The sequence below is a fragment of the Dendrobates tinctorius genome, unplaced genomic scaffold (genome assembly GCF_039654945.1).
Source record: "Dendrobates tinctorius isolate UK_male_01 unplaced genomic scaffold, ASM3965494v1 ptg000004l, whole genome shotgun sequence".
Taxonomy (NCBI): domain Eukaryota; kingdom Metazoa; phylum Chordata; class Amphibia; order Anura; family Dendrobatidae; genus Dendrobates; species Dendrobates tinctorius.
The window spans coordinates 23,420,187-23,427,188 of record NW_027361672.1 but is presented as its reverse complement, the minus strand read 5'-3'; the positions used below and the strand labels follow the sequence as shown (position 1 = coordinate 23,427,188).

At 42.8% G+C, this 7,002-nt stretch overlaps 1 long non-coding RNA gene across 1 annotated transcript; it reads left to right on the top strand.

Moving 5' to 3' along the window:
• The first annotated feature begins 426 nt into the window (after positions 1-426).
• On the top strand, positions 427-2,293 carry LOC141080860 (uncharacterized). The gene is made up of 3 exons (XR_012229167.1): positions 427-524; positions 620-830; positions 1,025-2,293. It is a non-coding gene; the product is annotated as an uncharacterized lncRNA (long non-coding RNA).
• The last annotated feature ends 4,709 nt before the right edge of the window (positions 2,294-7,002 follow it).

Here is a 7,002-nt window from a genome sequence, read left to right as displayed (position 1 = left end):
CTTTGTTTCTCTTTATTCAACAGCCGCCAAAGAGATGCAGCAGCAGCAGCAGAAATGGCATCACTGGCAGCAGCAATACCCACAGCCATGGAGTCTGGCCATCAACAGGACAGCACATCTTCTTCTGGGAGCCCTCCCTCGCATCGTCAGCGTTTGACGGTAAGTTTTTATTTCCAAAATCCATCATCTCTGTAATATATGTCTATTCATTGCCTTTTATTTCAAAACAGGAATCACAAGATGAAGAGGAGCTCCCAGAAGAAGAAGGAAGGGGTGGACAGACACCTGGAGTGGGCTCACAATTCGTAAGTTTTTTGCATCAAACGCAGAAACACAACATCACACTACACACAACACATAGAAAACAATGTTCTGCAGACCACACACAGCAAACAAATGCCTACATCCAAAGACATAACATTTTTTGTTTTCTTCTCTAGTCTTCCCAATCTGGTGCTCGGCCAAGAGGTCCTCGCAGTGCCTCCCAGGGTCGTCGGCGACAGCAACGCGGCGGTCACCAGCGTGTAAGTATAAATATTTTTGCTTTGTTTTTTTGCACTTTTTATTTCATTTCTTTTGTGGAGGCTAATTATGTTATTTTTGTCTTTTTCTTTAACAGCCTTCACAGCGTGCTCCCGACTCTGACGGTGAGGATGGAGGGATTGATGTGGACCGCCTCATCGATCTCGTCAGAGAAAGGGAGCCGCTCTGGAATATGGCTGACCGCCGCCACGCTGACCTGATCATTACCCGACGACTCTGGGAGGAAATCTGTTCTCTCCTTGTGGGCCGCTGGGAGGACCTCGAAGCTCGGGCCCAGATTAAAGAGCGTAAGTATATACAGTAACGGTTGCTTGATGTAAACCAGTGTTTCCCGAACAACAGTCCTCGTGGTCCCCACGGATCATGTGTTCAGGATTTCTATTTACTATGGAAATCCTGAAAACATGACCCCTGGGGACCATGAGGACTGGAGTTTGTGAAACACTGATGTTGTATACTAACCACTCCTTTCTCGTTTCAGGGAACAGAATTGTGAATCGGTGGCGGTCTGTGAGGGATCGTTTCAAGAAGGAGTTCAATAAAGAGATGCGGGCCCCGAGTGGATCTGGAGGACGCAGGAGCAAGTACAAGTACGCACAAGCCCTGTCGTTCCTCCGGGAAACAATGCTCACCAGAAGGTAAATATTACACACCACATGTGAAAAAAAATGTTAGATGTAACTTTTTTTTTTCAGCCAGGGCCATACCATGTCAGTATTTTAATTGTTTTTTTTTCTCTTTATTCCACAGCACGGTGAGCAGCACTCGGGAGCCTGCACGATTGGACCCTTCTGAGGCGATCCCTGAGGAGACCGGCACCGAGGGACACTTCGACCGCCCCGGTACATCTGAACCTTCCCAGCCTTCCCACACATTCGACCCATCTGTCCCATCCACCAGCACAGGAGCATCGTGGCCGCCTACATTACATGAAGCTGCTGGTGAGGAGATCGCTTTCCCTTTACCCCACCCTTCTGCCCCTGCCGCCTCTAGTACACCTGCGGGTACTGGGCGGCAGCGGCAGAGGGGTCAGGAAAAGAGTTATGCGCAAGAGTTATTGCATCTGAATGCATCTTTCCAGAACTGTCTAAAAGTCTTGTCAGAGCAAATCTCCGCAGGCTTTCAGCAGATCAACTCCAGCATTCTGGAGGTGAAGACACTTCTGCAAACCATGCATTCAGAAGCAAGATCTTCGCCAAACCACACCTTTTTCAGGTCTGTTGTGGAGCGCATGGCAACACTATCTCCTACCCAGCAGATGCATGTAATGCATTCGTGCCACGGTGCTCTACAGCAGGTTACCTCCCAACCTCAACCTCCCACCACTGTAGTTCCTCCACCTGCACCCCCTCCAGCCACTTTCCATCCTCCCCCTCCTATTACATCTGCACCCCCTCCAGCCACTTTCCATCCTCCCCCTCCTACTACATACCAGCAACCTGCCCAGTACCAGCAACCTCCCCAGTACCAGTCATCTCCCCACTTCCAGCAACCTGCCCCGTACCAAACTCCTTCCCCGTACCAAACTCCTTCCCCGTACCAAACTCCTTCCCCATACAACTTTCCATCAACATCATCTGCTCCTACAGTCCCTGCCCAACCCTCCACTCCACCACCCACCACCTCTTCTGCTTCCCACATGTCCACCCATTCTGTAGTTTTTTCCACACCTTCACCTCTAACTGTTCCTTCCCCACCACGATCCCAGTCCTCTCTCCACACACCCAGTGTCGAAGTGTCCCGCAGCCCCTCCAGCAGTATTTCCACCCCACAGTACACAGAATTGTAATGTGTGTTTTTTGTAATAAAAATGCCCATTGGGTTTAAAACCTTTATTAAAAAAGTTTTTTGCACTTTAAAAACATTTTACAAAAAAAAAAAAAATTTAAATAAAAGTTAAATTATCGTTTCACAATGGTTGTCTGTCATTTCTTTCTGCGGCGAACTATGTTTTAAAAAAAGGTTAAATACAGGGTATTTCAAAGGTAAAAAGGTATTCAAAACCAGGTATAACTGTGGGTAAATTTTAGCTTTTTGCCACAGTTGTGTTCCTGGTTGTGTTTGAAGCAAAGTATTTCACCGAAAAAGTTGTGTTTATTGTTGGTGATTTCCTACCAATGTACACAACTTTTGTTAAAAGGTGAAATACTTTGCATAAAACACAACCAGGTACACACCTGTGGCCTAAAGGTAAAAATAGTAAGACCATGACAAGATAGCCAACTTTGGTTGGCAAAGGTATATACTGTTGGTCCAGAAGGTACACAAGTTTAGGGCAAAAATCTCTCACACTCTGTCATCCCAGTGTACTCTGCCTTGAGGTGACATAAAGTATAGTGGAAAATTGTCCCTGAAACCGTCACAGAACTTCTAGTGGTAATATTTCCAATGACAACATCCATCTTCGCCAGTAACTTGCTCTTCTCTCCAACCTGCACTTTCTTCTCTACAACCTGTCAAAGAAGGGCTGTAGGAACATGCTATATCTAGTTTTCCAGTAGCCAATCCCGTTCGGAAGGCCACAAGGGTCAATTTTAAAAACCGGATCCGGCGTAATCCGTCGAAAAACGGATAGAAAAACGGATAGAAAAACGGATGAACCGGATGAGACGGATCCGGTTTTGTCTGTCAAGAACAAGACGGATCCGGCAGAAAACCGGATCCGGCACTTCAGGTTTTACAAAACATTTGCCGGATCCGGCATTCCGGCACGACGCCGGATCGCGCCTGACGCCGAAAACCTGATGTGTGAAAGTAGCCTAAGTCTCTACATTATGCTGCTCTCAGATTAGGTGGCAAAAATCTGGTGGTAGATTTCCTTTATGACTCCATGTTGCAAAGATGCCCCAATGCAGCTTTACAATGTGAATGAGACCCTAGATTCCAGCACTGATTTTGGATAAAAGAACTACAGATAAGTGCTCTGAATATGGTCTGTTATGCCTTCATAGTTTGCATTCCATTCAATCTTTTCTATTGCATCTAATTTATTGACAAAACTGACTGACAACTGACCTTGACACTGCTGACCCACATACACCCTATGACTACATTTATGCTACCAATTCATTTTCATTGGGTCGTCTTCCGATCTTTATTTACTTTCTAATTTCCTCCTTGCCTTCTATTTCATAATTCTCCTGAATTAGATGTTGCTGACATACTATTCAGCACCATTATTTGCTGCCTACTCTTCTTCCGAGTACGCTACCTGTCTTGCAGGGACTTGTCCTCCAAATTCCAGCTTGTTCAGAAGGAACAGTTACCGATGAGTACCTGGAAACGTGTATAGTTCTTCTAAGAGAAGCACAAAAAATGTGTTAATGGCATTATGTACTATGCTACTGTGTGTAGTCCTACAAAAAAAACTTGTAATAAGGCTAACTATAATGAGTAAATGAATATTTTCACATTATTATTATTATTATTATTATTATTATTATTTATTATTAAAACGCCATTTATTCGATGGCGCTTTACATGTGAGGAGGGGTATACATAATAAATACAAGTACAGTAATCTTAAACAATACAGGATTCACATGGAACATTATTCACATAAATATTTTTAGTAATACCCTTAATACAAAATAATCTAATAAAGGAAGTACACCAGTACAAAGAAAGTTGTAATATGCCACTCTACAGCTTGGTGGCTCAGTGGTTAAGGGTACTGAGTCCCAATCCTACCAAGGACATCTGTGTGGATTTTCTTCAGGTATTATGGTTTCCTCCCACATTCCAAATACATATTTAGAATTTTGACTGTGAGCCCCACCGGGGTCAGTGACCCTACAGAATATGTTTTTTTTTTGCTATATATGCAACAAATAAAATTCTACAGTGAAAAGGCTTAAAACTATTTTTCTTTCATTCCTGTTTTTGTAAAAATAAGCCCTAGTGACACGTTTATCCATACAGTAGTCACTGGATTAGTGGAGGGTTTGAGAAAAAAAAAACAGGGAACACCTTGTGTGTTACAATGGTCTTAGAGAAAAAGTGGTCTTTTTCATGTCAATCCTTTACAGTATTCTTTCATATGTAGGCGTATTGTCATAGCGCTGTAAGAAAGCAACCTGGCAGCTATTGTCCCCAGGTAATAATAATGACATTTTCCTTTCTGGTTCAAAAATCTACAATGAATAAGCTTACATGGTATTGTAATATATAAAAACTTACTATCTATTTAACTGTCTTTGCTAAAGACTAGAGACTTTACTAACTGCTTTTTTAAGTGCCTATATAGCATAACTTCCCCTTTAAGTCTATCCTAAAAAAAACATTAGACACCTTAAATTTCAACCATTTCTACTATAAAGTGTCTGGTTTGGCTTCTCTTCGTGCATCATGTAGCAAGGCTCATTAAGGTATCGCTTCTGACTTTTTAGGATTGCTACATCCAATAAGTGGTGCTATATTTCAAATCCTCTTCCTTTCTGAAGAGGCTATTTACTTATTAACATTAACAGAGAATTACATGGCCTTTAAGTCTCCTTATGCTGGCTTGGAACCTTTCACAAGGAGAAACATTGCCCTTTAATTCAGCCATTTCTACATACCGTAATTATTTTGTAAAACCAAAAGAAAAAAATAACATTTGGTGGCCTCTAATCTTCTCCATATTGTTTGAAACAACACCAGAAACTTATTAGATGGAAGGCGCACTATAACGGTAGTGTCAAATGGTGTTTTTAAAGCTTTTCTTATTTTGCTTTACCTTTATTTTTGTGTCCCAAATCTTTTGTCTTTTAGAAGGCAAAGTTTTAATTAACATTCATTTATTTATTATTCTAATATAGCACTGGCATATCCCATAGAGCTTTACAGACTTTATCATCACTGTCTCTAATTTGGCTCCTAATCTAAACATAATAATAATTTTATTTCTATAGTGCCCACATTTTCCGCAGCACTTTACATTTCAGAGGTGACTTGTACAGATGATAGATATTACAGCATAACAATAATCACATATATCATAACAGATACCAAGAGGAATGAGGGCCCTGCTCCTAAGCTTACAATCTATGAGGAAAAAAGGTAGACACGAAAGGTGGGTGGTAACAGTTGCCTTCATTGTTCGGACCAGCCATAATGTTAAGTGTGTAACAGTACAGACACAGAGGGCTAATAGATGCATAAAGCATGTGAGAACATGATGCGGGGAACCAGGTTATGGTAAAACTTTTTACTGTGCCACACAGGGAAAGTTAGATTAATATGTTGAAGCGGTAGGCCAGTCTGAATAAGTGTGTTTTTAGGGCACGCTTAAAATTGTAGGGATTGGGGACTAATCGTATTGACCTGGGAAGTGCATTCCAAAGTATTGGCGCAGCACATGTATAGTCTTGGAGACGGGAGTGGGAGGTTCTGATTATTATTATCAGGTCATCAGCAGAATGGAGGGCACGGGTAGGGTGGTAGACTGAGACAAGGGAGGAGATGTAGGGTGGTGCTGAGCCGTGGAGTGCTTTGTGAGTGAGGGTAATACGTTTGTACTGGTTTCTGGAGTGGATGGGTAGCCAGTGTAATGGCTGGCACAAGGTAGAAGCATCGGTGTAACGATTGGCGAGGAATATTATCCTGGCTGCAGTATTCAAGACAGATTGGAGGGGGGAGAGTTTGGTAAGAGGGAGACCGATTAGAAGAGAGTTACAATAGTCCAGACGAGAATGAATAAGAGAAACAGTAAGAGTTTTTGCGGAGTCAAAAGTAAGAAAAGGTCGAATTCTAGAAATGTTTTTGAGGTGCAGATAACAACAGCGAGACAGTATCGGATGTGGGGGGGCGAATCAAAGCTCGGATACAAGTAAGACCCCCAAGACAGCAGGCATGTTGCTGTGGAGTATTAATGGAACCACACACAGAAATGGCAATGTCGGGCATAGGTGCACTAGTAGAGGGAGGAAACACAAGGAGTTCAGTCTTTGACAGGTTCAGTTTCAGATATAGTGAGGACATGATGTTAGACACAGCGTTTAGACAATCGCTGGTGTTTTCTAAGAAGGCAGGCGTGATGTCAGGAGAAGAAGCATATAATTGGGTGTCGTCAGCATAGAGATGGTACTGGAAACCAAATCTACTGATTGTTTGACCAATAGGGGCAGTGTACAAAGAGAAGAAGAGGGGGCCTAGAACTGATGCTTGAGGAACCCCAACAGTAAGTGGAAAATGTGGGGAGGAGTAGCCAGCAAAAGATACAGTAAAGGAATGGTCAGAGAGATAGGAGTAAAACCAGGAGAGAACAGTGTCCTTGATGCCGATGGAGCGGAGCATAGTGAGGAGGAGCTGGTGATCCACAGTGTCGAATGCTGCAGAGAGATCCAAGAGAATTAGCATGGAGTAATGACCATTAGATTTAGGTGTTCGTAGATCATTAGAGACTTTAGTGAGGGTAGTTTCAGTAGAGTGTAAAGAGCGGAAACCAGATTGGAGAGGGTCGAGAAGAGAGTTATCAGA